Below are 21,147 nucleotides of genomic sequence, written 5' to 3'. Positions count from 1 at the left end.
TAGATCAGTAACGTTTCAGAACTGGATCTATCTCGATATAGCAATTATTGCTAAAAATTTACCCACATATCACCTCCTGAAGTTTAACAAATGTTTCCCAGGGCACCCTGTACAAGAGATCCCTCCACCTGCCCTTATCGTAACACAATATATAAATGTTCGTACAGCGTCAACCGTGTTACCACTCCTTAAAGAAGTCCAGTTAGGGTGGTGCTGGTTGGTTAGAGAAGTCTTGCAGGCCAAAAGAACCATGTCCAGTCCCACGCTGGGTACGGAACAGTTGATGACTGAATTCCGCTGGAATTTTTCTAATACTCCCGAACATCTATCTACATGTCATAAGGTTATCCCCGTTAATATCATAATACCAGTCCTGAATGAAGCAGACCTAGCATGTATTAAGTACGCATGGAGGCATGGTGGGTATTAATTCCAAAATTGTTACATGTAAAAGTGCGTATTACATCGAAAGATTACTGGGCTTTAGGGAACGAACTCTTATGCCCCCTTAGTCGGAAAAAAAATATCGATCAGCTTCCTTCTGTTGATTTCTGACTGACGTAGCTCCTAAGTCAGACATAAATAATATAGTCTGTCTTTCTCCTACCACACCACCCTTGTTAACTTTGCATGACTGAAGAAATGAAGGTGTGATTGTTTAATGAAAGAGAGAGAGAGAGAGAGAGAGAGAGAGAGAGTTTAGAATAGCTGTCTTACTTCCCTCTCCTTTCTTATCCTCTCCCGTCCCCTTCTCTCTTGTTCTCCCTACTCCTCTCCTCTCCTCCTCGCTTCTCCTTTCCCTTCTTCTCCTCACATTTCACCTCTATGCCTTCTCAGGGTTAGCGTCGTCGCAATGATGGTCTCTCTCATGTGGAGTACAGCTACTGAAAAAAAAAATGTCGACTTAGGACCATACGTATCATTGAACTGCTCATTGCATTAGGCGATACTTGTAGCATATTATGCACAGGAGATTAAAACACAAGTATTATAATATGACTTGTAATATCTAATATGTCATGACAACATTTACTGTCGTTGGTACGTCTGTTTCGCGTGACCAAGCGAAATGTAGGCATAATATGTTATGACATAATATTATATGTAACTACGGAATGTAACTATACAAGTATAGGTAACAATATGTAAAACAGGTAGTTATGTCTGAAGTTCTCCAGGAAGAGACAACTACACATCCCCAAGCCTAAACTAATCAAGAATGCCAAACACCTTTGATCATGTGCCGGAAGCATGACCGACACACACACACGCACACAAACACACTTTAACCGGAAACCAGAGGGGGATATAAGTTCGATGTCATGTGTAGGAAGATTAGAGAACAAGGGAGAAGGAAAGAGAGAAGGAGAGAGAACAAGAGATAGACGGCCAGGAGAGAAGGAGAGAGATTCCCAGAGAGCAACAAGGAGTAGGAGAGAGAGTAAAGTAGGAGGACCACAGCTATCACAAACTGCCACTAACCATACACTTGTCACGCCAAGCTCTTAACTTTTATTCAAGTAACTGCCTCACATTAAACTCCATCAACCCCAATCTGCCTATTTCATCATCTCACTTAAAATACGAAGATGATAATGGAACAGAGAATGCCTTCATGACATCTGCTACACGCCTCACCATTACTCTCTCTTTGTGCCTCCCCCATTGACGATACAACCAGATAACCTTCTCTAATTAAACACCTCGGCTATGCCTATTAACAGGTGTACCACTGATAGACTGTCGACTTTGCTGTAGAAAAAAAAAATTACGTCTCAGCATAAGGTGAACAAGATTTCACACGGGGCTTGGCAGTGACGTGGTTAACCGCTGAAACTGGCTGAAAACTCTCCCCTAAATAAACTTGTCTGGAAGTAGTTAAAATAAAAATGCTAAGATCTCCCCAGTCTGGAAAGTAACAAGGGAAAGTTTTTTTTTTATGCCAAACGTGACTTCCCTTCGAAAATAGTCTCTCTCTCTCTCTCTCTCTCTCTCTCTCTCTCTCTCTCTCCTTATATCCTCCCTGCCTGCCGGAATCCCCATGTGTCTCTTTCTTTCCCTGCCTCGCCCCGTCCCTCACGCAATGTAGGTGATCCCAGTGTGGGGGTGGGCCAGTTGCTGCCACCCACACAAATTACTGGCCTTCGTTACGGTCATGAGGAATAGTTCCCCGATCGTTTCTTTTTGGTTGTCACAGGGCAATGTCTTAAAATGTTTTATGTATTATAATGATGAAGCAAACAACAGAAGACTATAGGAAGGAAGGATATTCTTTATTCTTTGAGTTGTAATGAGAAATAGGAAGCCAGAACATCGTCCTTAAAGATATTGTCTGCTAAATTTTACTCATCGTTGTACACTAGCTTCAAAAGGTGCAATACGGAGGCGATATCATCCTAAGTAATAACTGTAGCTCAAGACCCCCCCCCAAAAAAAAGAAAAAATAATTATAATAATAATAATAATAAAAATAATAATAATAATAATAAATTCTCATCTAAATATTAAAATCATAGTAACAATGGCTAGGAAGCTTCTCAAACAAGCAGGTTTATCAGTGAGGGTCGAATCATCAGGTGTTTTCAATAGCCATTGCTGATACTTTTTGGAGGAAGTACACATCTGAGTTTAGGAGCTACGTAAAAATTGACACAGGAATAACGCATTACACAATTTTTCTTGATTATCTTCTTTTCTGCATTATTGGTGGTGGATATCAAGCACCATCATTCTTCCCCTCTCCTCCCACTTTTTTTTGTTTATCTCACATTTACTGATTCGCCAGCATCCATATTACTAGCCTTTAATAGGGTTTAGCCGCTTCCTCGTAAACCAGTAAAATGGTCCTGCAGAGTGAGTTTCTTTACCTAGTTTTTCTTTCCTATATTCCAGGTTCTGCGTGCATTGGTGAAATATAATAACAGATTCCCACCACCCGCCACACTTTCTTTCCCCGCGCACTATTTTCTTCTTTCCGAAACTGATTCACTCGTTTCTCTCATTTGCTCTTAAACTGGTTCATCCCCATCCCTGCTTCGGAATCCTGCCTGCTAACGAGGATTTCTTTTTCTTTTTCTTTTTTAGATTAGTTATTCTGTTCGTAAGGAGAGAGTGGAGAGTTTGTAAACAACTGATAATAAACCAACTGGTCGATAGTTATTAAGATGTTTTGAGTTACCATGTATTTGGGAAATTTCTTCTTTTTACATTAGGTAATTAATTGGGCGAGCTGAATTTTAACTTCTACACCTATACACCCGAGAGCAAATCAGCTGCTATTCCATCTTCTCCTGGGGCCTTTTCACTATTTTAAAAGTTTACTTCATCTGGTGTTACTTCTGGTATTTCACGTGTGTCAAATAAAAAGTTAGCTATTGGTACTATTGTCTTTGATGCATACTGTATAGTTCTTTGTAAAATTCTTCAACTCTATTCACCATCTTATTTCGGCATTTAATGACTTCACTGTTTTTGTCTTTCAGTGATAATATTTGTTGCTTTCCTGGTGCCATTTTACTTCGGACCTGTTTCAGACTTTCCAGTTTTGATGGTTTCTTTGATCTGATCCATGCTTCTCTCGTTTTTCTTCCCTCTGTCTCTTGTCCATAAGCTTATTTAATTCTACCTATCTATCTATTGCCAGACGCCTCAATCCCGTTTGGGGTGGCCACAAACAAATCGCCTCCAAATCGCCCTGTCCCCCGCCATTTCACTGCCCTGCTCCCAACTCACACCCCCCTCTCTCATATACCTCTCCACCCCATCCCTCCATCTCATCCTCGGCCTCCCCCTCCCTCTTCCCCCCTCCACCTCACTCACATACACTCTCTTCGTCAGTCTTTCACCCTCCATCCTCTCCACTTGGCCAAACCACCTCAGTGTGTTCCTCATAACGCTTCCTATCACATCCACATCAACACCACAACGCTCCTTTATATCCTCATTCGTCAGCCTGTCTCTCCATGTGACTCCACAGGTTTCCACTGCTCTCACTCTTGACTTGTGTCCTTCCAACAACGTCCAAGCTTCACTTCCGTACGTTAGAGTTGGTATCACAATACTGGCATGTAGTAACTTTTTCACTTCCATGCTCACTTCCCTGCTTCTTATCACTGCTTTCAAAGAACCAGCAACCTTTCTTCCCTGCTGTACCCTTTCAAGCACTTCACCCTCCAAACCTCCATCATTTAATTCTGCTCCTTCTGTTTCATCTATGTTTTTACTTTCATCTCCTTTCCTCTTTTTCATGAGATCGAGAGTCGTTTTTGAATTCTTGTTGGCTTTGGTTGTGTTAATTTTCCTTCCTACCTCCGCCGATTCCCTTAACACATTTGTTAGTCTATCATTCAACTCATCAGTGTCACAGCCACCATAAATTAGAGACTGGAATCTGGTCTTTATTTCCAACTGAAATGCTGCTTTGTTTTCGCATTGTTTTATTGGGCATACCTTTTTATTTTTAATTAGATTCTTTCTCTCACTATTGAAACTGAATTTGGCTATGAATCCGCTATCCTACGGTGGCTTTATAAAGAGATAGAGAGATAGATATAGATAGATAGTCAGACAGGTAGATAGAAAGAACCAAGGAACCAGACGTTGTCTTGTTAAATAATAATAATAATAATCACAATAAATAACCATGAATACCGGCAAGGCTTCGGACCCTGGGGAACCACCTCCCGTGGGAGACGACATGGACCGCTGTTCCCCGTTGGGTTATTTTCACAGGGATGTAATCCACAAGGATACATCCCTATCGCGTATTTATTCATCCATCTACCTATTTTCTCAATAATCACGCACCCACCCTGCCCGTCCACCAGCCCTTCACTCCCTTTCCACCCACCAACCTACCCATGCACTCATCCACCCACTCACCCACGTTAACCCACCCTGCCCACCCACACAACCTTGCCCACTCACCCGACTTGCTCTAATATTGATATGATTTTATGAGAAAGTTAAAAACTCTGTGATGATTGGCCTCCAATGGCGCCAAATTAGCAACTTTAAACCGCAAATTAAGTTGCCTGTAAAAGTTGGCCCTGTTACTCCCCTTTAAATCCCTCGTTATATATATATATATATATATATATATATATATATATATATATATATATATATATATATATATATATATATATGGAATTTGTGTAACCAGCGATTTCATGAAATCCCTAGGGATTTCGTGAAATGAGTTTAAATAAGTTTGGGTTACTTAACCCGCCCCGTCCCGGCAACTTTTCGACCACTGGTACCCCCCAATCCCGGGCAATTTTCGACCTTTTTTTTTTTTGCTTAAACTTTCGCTTTTGGTCAGAAACAATGGCCGGTGGCAAAGAAAGTGGTCCCTGGGGTCCCTAATTAGCTTAACCAGGTATGCGATGGTCCCACCTGGCCCCGTGTTCTCCCTATGCGGTGTGAGCATCAAACGTTTTCTATGGTATTATAAGTTTGGGAAACCAATGAAAGTAAGTAGAAATGAATTTATTACAAACATAAAAACATGTGATAAAAGAGTATATTGGATTTTATACAAAAATAGAGCAGAAATAACCATTGTACCATCGTGAGAAACGAGCAAAATCGGCCAACTTGGTTCCCATGAATCGCTAACATTCTAAAATCATGATAAATATAATTTTTTTTACTTACATAATACCTCTACAATAACATTATACCATTTTACATTATATTGAACTGTTTTTACGTATTCACAGGCCTTTTGATAACATTTAGCGTAATGCTAGCGCTAATTTACGTAGTGAGTGAACTCGCTGTGACTGATGTTTCAACTCGTATTGTGCTTTTTCTACTAACATAATACCTTTCTAATATTATTATACACTTTTCAACTTTATATAACTGTTTTGAGATTATTTCAGGCCTTACGTAAATATATAGCGTAATAATAGCGCATAGTAACACACACGGTGAAGTCGCTATGACAACTAATTCAACTTACAACCTATTTTTTTACTTATATAATTATTCTACACTAACATTGCACATGTAAACACTTGATATAATTGATATTACATCATTTCTGAACGTACGATGGAACTTAGCGTCATATTTGCGCGTACTTACACAGGGAGTGTTATCGCGATATCATTTGTTTCATCTTACACAAGTAATCAACTTATAAAATACCTTACTACTAACATTACAACATCATCCACTGTATATAATTCCTATCACATACTTACTGACCAGAATGTGGGTGTACTCGTGACATCAATTATGACAACTTACAGTAATGTTCAACTTATACGTTTTATTCATGCTAACATTACACCCGTTTCCACTTTATTTCCTTGCTATCACATATTTACTGACCAGATTTTACACAGTGGGTGTAGTTTTGATAACAATTCTTTCCACTTACACTAATTCTCATCTTATACATTACTTTTCTGAAAAAATAACACCCGTTTCAACTTTATATTTGACTTAGCACCTACTGACTGGCCTTACCATTATCATGAGCGTCATTTCGCCTTCCCACACAGTTTCAGAAGTGTACGAGATTATGATATTCCTTGAAACAAGGCTGAAGGCACAACGCAGCATTGCACTCGACACACTCGTATCTTGTGTCTTTTCTCTGCGTTGATGGTCTGACTGTCGAGTGCTTACATACATGGCAGCGACGCTGGGGTTTACGACGGTTTGGTTCGGAAGGGATTGCGCTGGGGTAGTGGCGGGCTGCAAGACGTAGGGGAGTCTGAGCAGCACGGGGGGCGCGGGGGCGGTGTGGGGGTCTTTCCTGGGCATGCTTGGCGATTATTTCACGTGCCAGCTCCCTCACAAACCCCTCAAAGGTCTCGGATACTCCGGTGGTCATTGCGTGCAGGTAGTGGGCGTTCAGGACCGTGATGTCGAGCAAGTGGAAAAGAGTTTCTTGTACCACTTCATCGTTGTCCTGGCACAGTCAACACTTGAAATCATCGAGTCTGACTGATCAACTTGCCTCATGTTCAGATTATAGGCAAAGACAGACTCTGGTTTCCATACGTTGCGCCTCCTCTCGCTACGGTGATCCACGGAGTCTGTGCGGTGCATCAGGGGGCTGTGAACAGTTGATAGGAGGCAAACTTCCCTGTTGTGGTTCCACAGGGTTGCAAGGATGTTATTGGCCTGGAAGAAAACCACCTCATTCTTGTCAAGTTTCCTCCCTATCTTGACCATATGGCGACGGTTTCTCTTGACTGTACCACAGACTCCGGTGTCGTGTTGGTGGAGGAACCTAGCGAGAAGAGGGCTAGTGTACCAGTTGTCCAGGTACAAAACATGACCACGATGAAGGTACTCTTCTATCATTGTCTTCACCACGGCCCCAGAGAGTCCTATACTCCGATCTTCTATTATATCTGTCTGTGCGCACATGTACAAGACTATGTCTTGCACATAACCACTCTTACAGTCACACATAACAAAGATCTTGAACCTGAAACGGTGTCTCTTGCTGGGTATATACTGCCTAAAGGAAACATTGCCTCTCCACAACACAAGACTCTCGTCTATGACGAGGTCTCTGTAGGGATAAAATGAAGAGCGGAACATTTCCCGTAAATGATCAAATACCAGCCTAATTCTCCTCATTTTATCGGTGTTATTTGCATTGGCTGGATCATCTGCATCAAAAAAGTGGAGGCGGCCGAGAATAAACTGAAATCTATTACGACCCATCACCTTTCCAAAGATAGGTGTTAGGATGATTGGGTCCGTTGTCCAGTAGGCAGGAATTTGATTTTTCCTCACCACACCCATCAAGATTACCAGGGCAAAAAATAGGAACATCTCTGATATAGTCACGGGAAAGTCATACTGTTCTGCATGCTTGCTTGTGGTTCCTAGGCGTTCACTTTCAAGGCGCTGGGATTGTGAAAATATATTTGTCTGTTCTACTATGCGCCCAACAAACGCCTCATCAAAAAACAAGTTGAAAAAATCTAAACGTGACGACCCAGCATTTACACCTGGAGCCGTGCAACCTGACCGCCACTCCTCAGTGAACTGGTGAATGATGGGAGTAAAATTACTCCCATCCTCCCAGTTCCACGTGACACCACCGTCTCCAGCCACGTCACCATCGTCCCCTTCGTCTGGGTGGGGGGTGGGGGGTGGGGGGGGTGGTTGGGGTGGTGGAGAGCGGCGCCTCTCATCACTCGCACTTCTCTTCCCTCTCCCTTTTCCTTTGCCCTTTCCCTTCCCTTTCTTTCCTTTCCCCACATCCTGGGGCTGTGGGGAGGAAGTTTGTGAATATTCAGGGGCAAAAGAAGTGCTGGGGAGTGACTCAACCTGCTCTCCCCTAGGCCTATGAGCACCACGTGCTCGTGCTGCCTCCCTCACACCACTGGCCCCTTCACCCCGCACTACCCCCACACCACTCTCACTTTCACCCCACGCTGCCACCACAACACTTTCCCTTTCTCCCAGCAATCCCACCACACCACTTGCTACTTCCCCAGACAAAGTACTTGAACCATACCTTAGGTGTCGTCTCGCCCCACCTTCTGATCCACGTGGTGATATTTTTTCCTTTCCCAATCACTCGGCGATATCACGTCCTAGGCCTCCGTCATCCTCATCATCCTAATCCTTGTCCTGATCAGAATCGTGATGGAGAGATAGCTGTGCACGTGGTTGGGGAGCAGCCTGGCCTTCCCTTGCCTTACGGTATGTCACATACCGCGTTTTTCGGGGCGAAGGGACCTCCTCATCACTGCTACTTATTTCTTCCTCTGTCTGGACGTAATCGCGATCCACCACATCATCATCGAGTGGAGAATCACTGTCTCCAGTGAAGGCTTCCAGGACGGATGCAATTTGCTCATCTGAGAGACCTTTCCGCGCCATGTCTGACCTGGGTCACTGCTGGCAGGTGAGTGACCGAGACAAGGGCGAGCGTGGGTCACGCGGGGTCTAGGACGCTGCCCGCCTGGCGGCAGGTAGGGGAGGCTTGGGTACCCGGGCGAAACGAAAATCTCCCGCGAATTTTGAAAATTGTGGAAATTATGAACTTTGCAATTGCAGGACGTTGAAGTACGTCCTCGGGACTGGCTGTGACAAAACGTGAGGACGTGGAAGTACGTCCTCGGGACGGCGCGGGTTAAGGTTAGGTTAATTTAGGCTGCAGTCAGGTTACGCTGGGATAATCTACATTAAGTTTAGGAGAGGATAGGTTAGGTTAGGTTAGGCTAGTTTAGATGAATGCTGTTATTTTGAGCGTTCATCTAAATTTTCCTAATATCCTAACCTAACCTAACCTACCTAACGTAGACTAAATTAACCAATACTTGCCCTAGATTATCCCAGCCTAACCTAACCGCAGCCCAAACTACCCAACTTTAATTAACCCATCCTGATTTTCATTTCACGAATTCGCTAGTGATTTCATGAAATCACTAGTCACACAAATTCCTTGTAACATATGTATACTCTTGTAAGCAAACGAGGTTGAATGGAATTGCTGCTTCTGCATTGTTTATTTTCTGCTCAATTTTTCGATGCATCGGGCTAAGCTATGTTGATTTTCATTTTGACGTCTGAGTAACTGTCCAAATGTTAGCTTATTTGGTAACGTTTTGTTCCTTCCTGAGAACATCTTCAAACCAATCTGATGACGAGTAAAGCGAGGTCTCATTATACAGAGGTTGCCGACACGTGTTAGCACGTGATTGGTCGGCCAAGAGCGTGTGGTGGAAGGTGTGTGGCTGTCTTATTGGTAGGATGAGTTAGCCCACCGATGTTTGTGATCTGCAAACTGGTAAGGTTTGTAAGTCCAGTCGTGAGTTGATTGCAGGAGCCTGTTCAGTAATGTAAAGTGCTCCCAGAAACATGAGTCTACGTGGGTCTTTTTCTCGGTCAATTATTTCGGTAACTTTTTTAAGGTGTTGACAGGTGAGGGAGGTGTTTTGACTAGTTCTGTAACGATTTTTTTTTATTGAACCATTCACTATATTAATGAACTTGTGAAATAAGCACAAAAATGATAAAAATTTGGGCCAAGTTAGTGTAACAGAGTCGTTAACGCACCGATTACCACCGTCCTCACATGCCTCTTGGAGCTGTAAGTGGTGGCTGTTACGCCAGACCATTGAGTATCTGTTAACAAAGATGGAGTAATTTCCTCTGTGTGTGTGTGTGTGTGTGTGTGTGTGTGTGTGTGTGTGTGTGTGTGTGTGTGTGTGCTAGTAACCGGAATGAAAGTTCTGAAGGGCGAGGTAAGTTACCAATGCTGTCGTGTCCAACTGTGATACCACCCTCTTAACACCAGCAGTAATAGCAAACTCAATTCTTACAACATGAACTATAGACGGAGTGACAACAGCAACAATAGCAACGACAACAAAGCTTAAAAGTGGAATTAATAATTATAATAATAATAATAATAATAATAATAATAATAATAATCTATCTATCTATACATAGCCCGACGCCCTAATCCCACAAAGGGTGGCCGCAGACAAAACGCCTCCAAGTCGCTCTGTCACCTACCATTTGACTACCCTCCCCTCAACTCACTCTCCCCTCCCTCATATACCTCTCAACTCCATCCCTCCACTTCATCCTCGGTCTTCCCCTCCCTCTCCCTCCCTCCACCTCACCTAAATACACCCGCTTAGTCAGTAATTCATTCTCCATTCACTCCACATGTCCAAACCACCTCAGTGTATTTCTCCTAATCTTCTCAACCACATCCACATCCACCCCACAACGTTCTTTCACTTCTTCATTCGTCAACCTGTCCCTCCATGTCACTGCACATGCTCCTCTCAAGTAGCTCATTTCCACTGCTCTCTCTCTTGACTTCTTCCCCACTTGCAAGGTCCATGCCTCGCTTCCATGCGTTAGGTTAGGGATCACAATACTATCATGCAGTGTCTTCTTAAATTCCATAATGACCTCCCTATTTCTCATCACTGCTTTCAGTGAACCAACAATCTTCCTTCCCTGCTGTACCCTTTCACGCACTTCATCCCCCAAAGTTCCATCCTTACTCATCACACTACCCAAGTACTTAAATGCACTCACATTCTCCATATCCTCGCCATCCAACCTCACCGTGCATTCTATGACTTCATTCCTCTCAAACACCATGACTTTACTCTTGTTTACATTAACTTTCAGATTCTTCCTACACTGTCCCAAATTCATTCACCAAATCTTGCAACTCCCATTCATCTTCTCTCAACAATACTGTATATCAGCAAACAACACCGGAATCATCCAAATCTCACCCTCATTCATTAGAGCCACCCCACATCCACTGCCCAACCTTGCACCTCCTTTACAACCCCATCCATGTATATATTAAACAGCCATGGAGACATCATACAACCCTGTTTCAGTCCCACACAGAGATAAAAAAAACTCACTCAGCTCACCATCCACTCGCACTGTAGCCCTAGCTCCTTCGTACATACTCTTCACAGCACTCGACAATTTCCCCTCCACTCCATATTTTCTCAGTACCTTCCACATACCTTGTCTATCTATTCTGCCATAAGCTTTCTCCAAGTCCATGAAGGCAGCATACACTTTCTTTCCCTTCTCTAGATACTTCTCCACTAAACATCTTAGAACAATTATCTGATCTACACACCCTTTTCCCTTCCTAAATCCACCTTGTTCTTCTCTAACTAGCTTCTCTGTTATATGCCTAACCCTATCAATGAGTATTCTACCATATATTTTTCCAGTCACACTAAGAAGGTAAATACCCCTATGGTTACCACATACTTCTCTCTCCCCTTTTCCTTTGTCTAAAGGAACAATTACATCTGATTTCCAGCCCTCCGGAACCCTTCCCTCTTCCCAAGCCAATCTACATAACTTCCATATCCACTCCACTACAATCTTACCCCCATACCTCAGCATTTCACCACACACTCCATCAGTTCCTGGGGCCTTTTCCATCTTGATCTTCATAGCTTCCACTATTTCCGCCCTACTGATCTCTTCCTCCCTCCTCTCATCTCTCCCTCTCCCAGCCATTCCCCAGCCACTTATACTCGCACTGCTCACACTCTCTACATTCAACAAATCCTCAAATTGCTCCTTCCATCTCCTCAATTTCTCTCTTCTCCACCAACAATCTATTATTCCTATCTTTCACTCCCCTACTATTTCCTCTTTCACACTGCCTTGCATTCTTTACCTCCTTCCAAAACAATTCCTTACTCTCTCTCCATTTCACACTCAGATTCCTCCCAAATTCTTCATCATCCACTTTCTTCTTACTCTCCTTCACCAGTCTCTTCACCTCCCTTCTCCTGCTCACATATACCTCTCTCTTCTCTCTCTCATCTTCTCCCCTACCTCTACTCGCTAACCATTCACTATATGCCTTTTTGTTTTGTTCCACAGCTCGTTTCACCTCATCATTCCACCATGCTGTCCCTTGCATATCTTTTCCGTGGATATCTTACGTACGTCTTCCACCCCTTCCATCTGCTCTAACTCATACCTTCTCAATCTTTCTTCCACTATGCTCTTATACTCTGCCATTCCCTCACTGTCTTGCAATTTCTCCACTCTTCTCACAGGAGCTGTTTCCTCCTGTCTTCCCCTTCGTCTCTTCAACCATTTTCTTTGCAGCTTCACCTTGGCCATCACTAAGTGATGGTCCGAGACTCCATTCCCCCACCCTCTGCACACTCATGCATCCACCACTTGTCTTCTCATTCGCTCATCCACACACACATAGTCTATCATTGCCTTTCGTTCAACAAGTTCACCATCCATCCTCCTCATAACCCTCCATGTATACCTGTGGATCATCTTATGCCGACAGTAGGTGTTAGCTATTCCTAACCCCTTTCCAGCACAGATGTCCACCAAAACACTACCATTCCCATCTACTTCAGCTGGCACACCCCACTGACCAACCACTCCATCCACTCTTAATAATAATATAATAATAATAATAATAATAATAATAATAATAATAATAATAATAATAATAATAATAATAATAATAATAATGGAAGAAGAAAAAGAAGAAGAAGAAGAAGGACAAGAAGAAAAAGAAGATGAAAAAAAAGAGCAACAACAATAACAACTAGAGCAAAGTGACCCGAGGTCACAACATCCCGGCTTGGGGTCAAAGTCACTTAGGGTGAAAGGAAATTGAGTTAAATGAAGTGTTATGACTTGATGATGGCAATCTTATCAAAAGAAATGGCAGTTTCAGGGATTTAAAACTTTATAATTTTATCGACCTCGAGTTTGTTCTCTCAAGATCAATCAAAGTCACATCTGATGGTGCCAACAGAATCTCCATATATGACTTCCTATTTGTGATTAATAGTAACCATGTGCCTCTCTCCCACCGTTTGGCTGATTTAAGCAGTCATAATGAGTGTGACCTTGACTTTGATCTTTCAAGGTCACCCAAGGTCAAATATAACGGTGCCAATAGAATCCCCATATATGACATCCTATTAGTGACAACGAATAAGTATGTGTCTATCTTTCACCGTTGCTTCGTATAGCACTTTGAAAAATTTGCTCTCTGTCTTTATCGTTGGCCGCCAAATGTGGGGCCGCCCACTCCCACCCTTACCCCTGGTAGATTTTCACCAAAATCGAATCACTTGGTCAGTTCCATATAAGCAACACCTGTACGAAGTTTGAAGATGATCCGTCCATTGGTTCAAGAGTTAATCTATGCATTGACTCACAAAAAAAACAAATAAATAAACGCCGACGATCACATAAACCTCTTCCGCAGTGAGCTGCGGGCGGGGTGAATGATGATGATGATGATGATGATGATGATCATCATCATCATCATCATCATCATCCTTACCCGCTTTCCCTTCTAAGGGCTGGTTTACGGTAGGATAGAAAAATAAGGAACACAAAAGTAAGACACTAGAGTAACTGCCTACATCATGCCCAGTAAACTACGATATATAATTATTTACACATCATTCAAGCACCCAGAATCCTGGCTCAGCCTTATAAATCTGATCATCAATACATATTTTGCCTTTTTCTTTATAAATGCACTTCACATACATTTGCTAGGGATAATCAGTTGACTATCAAAAAAAAAAAAAAAAGAAAAGAAAAGGAAAAGAAAGAAAAATGTTGCCAAGCTATTATTATGAGCTTTTTTTTTTTTTAAATCGTCGTAATTTGGTCACCTGTAAATTCCCTGCGTCATCAACTTCCATAGTGGTATTCTTGCTATCTCACACGGACATATTTATCTTATCTCTCAACCTCCTTGACTCACTACGCCTCTTCCTGCCTTCAAACTAACTCATATACGCCCTTTTCGCCTCTCTGCGTTTGTGCACTCTCTTCTGACTAACTTCCTTACACCACACTATTCGCGAATTACTGTGTGATACATTATCTTTTAATTTCTCTATGAGCCCAACACACTTTCCTCAACAGTATCATTTTGCACTGCTCTCATTCCTGACTTTTTACACTGAGGGCTCACCAAGGACTCAAACCAATACTTAACCCGCCCCATCCCGACCACTTTTCCACCACTGACTCCCCCCAATCCCGACCATTTTAGGAAATTTTTTTTTTTGGCTCAAACCTTCGCTTTTGGTGAGAAACATCGAAAATTCATAGAGAAATCGCCCACTTGAGGTTTAAAATACTCATTACAGGTAGGAGTGCCTCCTTACCTTACTGGGTTTTCTATCAGGCTGGCACCAAAGAAAACGAGTTCTATGGGAGGATAACTATTTCACACCACTCATAAATGGTATTCATTTATTTACTGTTACGAATTTATATGTAGTACAAGAGTATATTGGTTTTCAAGCAGTAATATAGGCATTATAAGCATTGTTTCACTCACTAATACCTGACCTTTTTTTGCCACATTACCTGATCATCATTTCTAACTGTTTCTTCCTCTAATGCTATGTAAAGTGTGTCCTCCACATTGTCATTGATTGGGGAATCACTCTGGCCCTGAATTTCGTACCGTGGCATGACATGGCCATACTGGCCAGGTCACTGATAACAGGTGAATTGCTGAGACAATGGCATGCAGGGGGGGGAGGAGGTCATGCTGGGTAAGGCATTGTCCCTGCCTGGCATCTTGTTGAGGAAGGTGTCACGTGCATACGTACCAAAAATGACTCGCGAAAATTAAAAATTGTGCAAATTAGGGACCTTGCAATTTTTTCGCGTTTATGTATGTCGATGGGATTGGCAGTGACAAAACGTGTTGACGTAAAAGAACGTCGACGGGACGCTGCGGGTTAATGTGTGGACAGTTTACATACGGTACCTTTATGCAGTCATCTTGTAGCCTCCATACTCATGCCTCTGTATACTATTATAGGCTTCATAGTATCAATCACCTTTCTTTCCTGTTTCACTCTAGTCTTTACTTTCTTCGCACAGTTTCCTGTTGTTCCCAGTAACACAAAGTACAAAAGCAGTAGGTGCTGGTGCTTCAGGACCTTTGGTGTGGTGTTGTATGGGAGGGTAACTTGGTGTGGTGTGGTGTGGTGTGGTGTGGTGTGGTGTCGGAATGTACTTTGTGTGGTGTGGTGTAGAAGAATAATTTTGTATGGTGTGATGTGGTGTAGGGAGGTAATATTATTTTGGTGTACGTGCTGTGGTGTGGCTTCGTTTAGTCGTTAAGGTCCACGTCCTGTATCCCTGTCGAGGAAGCAAGAAGGGTTTGGATAACAGAGACTAGGACAGTAAGGTGTAATAAGCAAAATAATTTGTTTAGAAAGAGGTGCTAGGGAGCTTCTTAACCGACGAGATTGCGAACCTACAAGTGATGCACTTTGTGTTTGAAAATCTTTAGTAAGAACCAGATTATTAGAGCCTCTTCTAGTGGTGCGCCCGCATCTAACAAATGAAATCAGTGGAGCGTTACTTCACTGTACTCGATAATAATTTCTATCTATCTATCTATTGCAAGACGCCTCAATCCCGTTAGGGGTGGCCACAAACAAATCGCCTCCACGTCGCCCTGTCACCCGCCATTTTACTGCCACGCTCCCAACTCACACCCCCTTCTCTCATAATACCTCTCCACCCCATCCCTCCATCTCATCCCCGGCCTCCCCCTCCCTCTTCCCCCCTCCACCTCACTCACATACACTCTCTTCGTCAGTCTTTCACCCTCCATCCTCTCCACATGGCCAAACCACCGCAGTGTATTCCTCATAACGCTTCCTATCACATCCACATCCACACCACAACGCTCCTCTATATCCTCATGTGTCAGCCTGTCTCTCCATGTGACTCCACAGGCTCCTCTTAAATAACTCATATCCACTGCTCACACTCTTGACTTGTGTCCTTCCAGCAACATCCAAGCTTCAGTTCCATACGTTAGAGTTGGTATCACAATACTGTCATGTAGTAACTTTTTTCATGTTCACTTCTCTGCTTCTTATCACTGCTTTCAAGGAACCAGCAACCTTTCTTCCCTGCTGTACCCTTTCAAGCACTTCACCCTCCAAACCTCCTACCTTACTCATCACACTACCCGAGTACTTAAACGTACTCACATTTTCCAATTCCTCACCATCCAACCTTGCTGTACATTCACTGACTTCACCTCTCTCAAAGACCATAACTTTACTCTTCCTTACATTCACCCTTAGATTCCGTTTCTTACACACTCTCCCAAACTCATCCACCAAGCCTTGCAGCTCTCCTTCGTCTTCACTCAACAACACAGTAGGCTATCATCTGCAAACAACAGTACAGGGAGTTTCCAAACACTACCCTCTCTCACAAGGGCCACTCCAACATCCACTACCCTACCTTGTACCTCTTTTATTACCCCATCCATGTACAGATTGAACAACCATGGAGACATGACACATCCCTGTTTCAACCCAACCTTCAAAGAGAAAAATTCACTCAGTTCACCATCCACACGCACTGCAGCCTTCACACCATCATACATACTCTTCACAACATTCAGCAATATCCCATCTACTCCATATGTTCTTAATACTTTCCACAATCCTTGTCTATCATCCCTATAATATGCTTTCTCCAAATCCATGAAAGCCGCATACAACTGCTTTCCCTTCTCTAGAAACTTTTCCACTAAAGATCTAAGAATGAACATCTGATGTACACAACCTAGGATTTTCCAAATCTTACCCTATCATGCACCCATTGACGATATGTATCATGAGCGCATACCCCGTTATGCTGTTGTCAAAAAGTATTTGAATATGTTTTTTGGGTCTGAAACAAAGGCAAACAGATTAAACAATACACCTCTATTCAGGATAATAAGACTTCTGAATACAACACAACATGTAAGAGTAATAAGAATATCCCTTCGAACAGAGTTGTATTTATTTATTTCAAAGGTGTTACTGTTAAAAAATCCTACATACAAAAGAGAATCACTGAAAAATATTACCTTCACAGTTAAAAAAAAAAAAAAAAAAAAGTCTTTCCAACATGGGGAGCAACACCTACAGTAATACAGTTGTATCTTTCAGCAGGGAACATTTAAACTAAACGCATCAAAGATGAACGTAATACGGCTAGTTTTAATTATCAGAAGTAACCGGCACTGCCTGAGTAAAAAAAAAAAAAAAAAAAGAAAGAAAGTGACCGCGCATACTGACATCGCCTCGGACCCAAGGGGGTCCATCCCTTGTGGGAGACGACCCATGAGGTCTCATTTGACCCACTGGATCCATGTTCCTGCTAGTGCCAAATTTTCCAGGGATATATTCCTCATGAACCTTTCCCTAACATGGTCATATGTTGTTATGAGTGGAGAAAGGTTTACTGTCATTGTATGAGTGACACTCTCTTCCGAGTCTAATAGCATTTTACCTAATGAAGCATCAACAGTGATTTTCTTTCTAGATCCTGGAGCGATCACTTCAGTTTGGTATTTTATGATTCACAAAACCTTTTTCACACCATATCACTGTGCGAAAGGGAAGACAGTTACAAAAGTTCTCTCGCTCGCTATGTGTGAAAACGCGCTTCATGCTGGTAGTAGTAATATGTTTGTACGAAGTTAAGAGCAGAATTGCTCTGGGACCTGCGGCGAGACTCTTGTTATAAACAGTTTACTGTAAGAAATAGCTAGCCTAAACACTCAGGAGCTTTACTTGCATCAAGTTGATGCGAGGACCAATGCCTCTCGATATAATCACGTCTTTCAAAGGCTTATTAGAAGCACTTGTACTGAAGTTTTCATTAGATGGCACCACTGCAGGCGTCAGCTGATGACATCAACTGCAGGTTTGGATTCTTCACGTCAAACAACCTTATATGGGGCCACCTTTGTGTCCCAGTGGGCCTCAGTGAAGAACGTTTACTAAAGTTGTGGCTAGATGGCACCACCACAGGTGTCAGCTGACAGCAAATTTGGATTCTCCATATCAAATTACCATACATGGGACCACTTTCATGTCTCAATAGGCTTAGATGAAGCCTTTTTACTAAAGTTGTCACTAGATGGCACCACCTCAGGTGTCAGCTGATGGCAGATGTGGATTCTCCATATCAAATTACCGGAAATGGTACCACGTTTATATTTCCAAAGGCCTCCTTTTAACCCGCGGCATCCCGTTGACGTTCTTTAACGTCCACACGTTTTGTCACTGCCAATCCCGTTGACGTACATAAACGCGAAAAAATTGCAAGGTCCCTAATTTGCACAATTTTCAATTTTTGCGAGTCATTTTTGGTACGTATACATGTGACACCTTCCTCAACAAGATGCCAGGCAGGGACAATGCCTTACCCAGCATGACCTCCTCCCCCCCCCTGCATGCCATTGTCTCAGCAATTCACCTGTTATCAGTGACCTGGTCAGCATAGCCATGTCACGCCACGGTACGAAATTCAGGGCCAGAGTGATTCCCCAGTCAATGACAATGTGGAGGACAAACTTTACATAGCATTAGAGGAAGAAACAGTTAGAAATGATGATCAGGTAATGTGACAAAAAAAGGTCAGGTATTAGTGAGTGAAACAATGCTTATAATGCCTATATTACTGCTTGAAAACCAATGTACTCACGTACTACATATAAATTCGTACCAAGTAAATAAATAAATACCATTTATGAGTGGTGTGAAATAGTTAACCTCCCATAGAACTCGTTTTCTTTAGTTCCAGCCTGATAGAAAACCCAGTAAGGTAAGGAGGTACTCCTACCTGTAATGAGTATTTTAAACCTCAGGTGAGCGATTTCTCTATGAATTTTCGATGTTTCTCACCAAAAGCGAAGGTTTGAGCCAAAAAAAAAAATTTCCTAAAATGGTCGGGATTGGGGGGAGTCAGTGGTGGAAAAGTGGTCGGGATGGGGCAGGTTAACAAATCCGCCAGAAGCAGAAGAAAAACGCTGGCCACTCATTACCCTGGTGGCTGTCTCCGCAGATAAAAACTACAGTAATTGGCCACCATACCTCCACTTTGTTGGCTTTATGAGTTCTAAATAGTTATACTTTTATCCATCAAAGGCTTCACTTTAGGAATTTTAAACTTCATCAATCAATTCCCTGTAAATATTTACCCCTCTTAGACTCATTTGAAGCTTCCTGCATTGATCCCCCATTATTTTCTCAGCAGATAGCCACACACACACGCACACATACACACACTTTCATAAATACAGATTACATGAGTACCCAATGAAAATCCCATGATGTTACACAGTCTGGGAAGCAATGTTATTGGGAAAACTGAGCACCGGAAATTGCAGACCTTATCACGTTTTAAGTTTTTGTCCAGTAATAGGGTTATCAGCAGCACTTCAGATGAGTGATTTCATTGCTCCTCTGATTGCTCCTCTACTTGTTTGGGGGATTTCCTTGTTGAGTAATTGATACGTAAGGTGATTATAATGTACCCTACGGCACACACACACACACACACACACACACACACACACACACAGAGATTCTCTCTCTCTCTCTCTCTCTCTCTCTCTCTCTCTCTCTCTCTCTACACATCATCATCGAATCCTGTGTTACCCCATGAGGAGCATAGTAGCCCGGGGCTAGGCAAGTTGGTCCTGCCATTTAGGATGAGAGTGACCAGCCTCACTCATCCCTTAGTGGCAATACGTGATGAGCTGTATGCAGAGATGCTTAAGTGTAGTGGTGAGAGTGGAATGAAGTGCTTGTTGGAGATATGTAAGAAGGCATGGATGAGTGAAACTGTGCCTGCAGAGTGGAAAAAGGCTGTGATTGTACTCCTGTGCAAAAATAAAGGTGAGCGAAGTGAGTGCTAGAATTATCGTGGCATAAGTTTATATATATATATATATATATATATATATATATATATATATATATATATATATATATATATATATATATATATATATATATACATTGTTACGGAACAGAGAAAGATAATGTACTCTTTAAGTGAGAATACTAGAAATCACTACTGTCCCGTAAAGTTCCAGGTTCAAAACAAAAGAGTTAGGTAAAATTACAAGTTAAAGTTTAATGCTCAAACCAACAACAAAACATTCAGGACTCATAAGGATAATGTAATGGCAAAAAACAGGTTAAATATCAGGTTAACTGCAATAGCCTCCATTAACACGAAATTAGCAAGAGTAAATTTATCTAAGTCAGCCCTGATAAAATGAAAATACTCTGGGTAATGCTCAGTAAATGCAAGATAAATTATTACAGATACAAAATATTATCAAAAATGACTGACAATAAGAACCTTACATGAATTACAAAAAAACGTTACTAGGCCTAAGAATTCACACTTTATGCTACACAGTACAAGAACAAAATGCAATAACACTTATACTCAAATTACACAGCTGCTAGATGGCTGGAGACTTCCTGAGCACTCACAATAATAACTGTACAGGGGAGGACAGAGATGTGAACAAAATGAGGAGCAGATCTAAGTGGCAATAATGTAGAGACTGAGCTCAACTTGTAAGAAGGACGCGCAAATGAAGCCATAAGGGACAAAGAGCTGATAATCCTACTCTGAACAACAGAAAGGACGACATACTCTACTATAACGGTAGAAGGGGGGAACTGAGGCAGAACACGCTCGTGATGAAACATGCAGCATACTGTGTGTTAAAATTACACAAAGGATGATGAAATCATAGGCTATGTAACACCTCCCCACAAAGAAAAAGAAATTTACAAAGTAAATTTCTTA

The sequence above is a fragment of the Coenobita brevimanus genome, chromosome 8, assembly GCF_032717465.1.
Source record: "Coenobita brevimanus isolate Jiangsu-jjx chromosome 8, ASM3271746v2, whole genome shotgun sequence".
Classification (NCBI taxonomy): domain Eukaryota; kingdom Metazoa; phylum Arthropoda; class Malacostraca; order Decapoda; family Coenobitidae; genus Coenobita; species Coenobita brevimanus.
Note: the sequence above shows the minus strand (reverse complement) of the source record.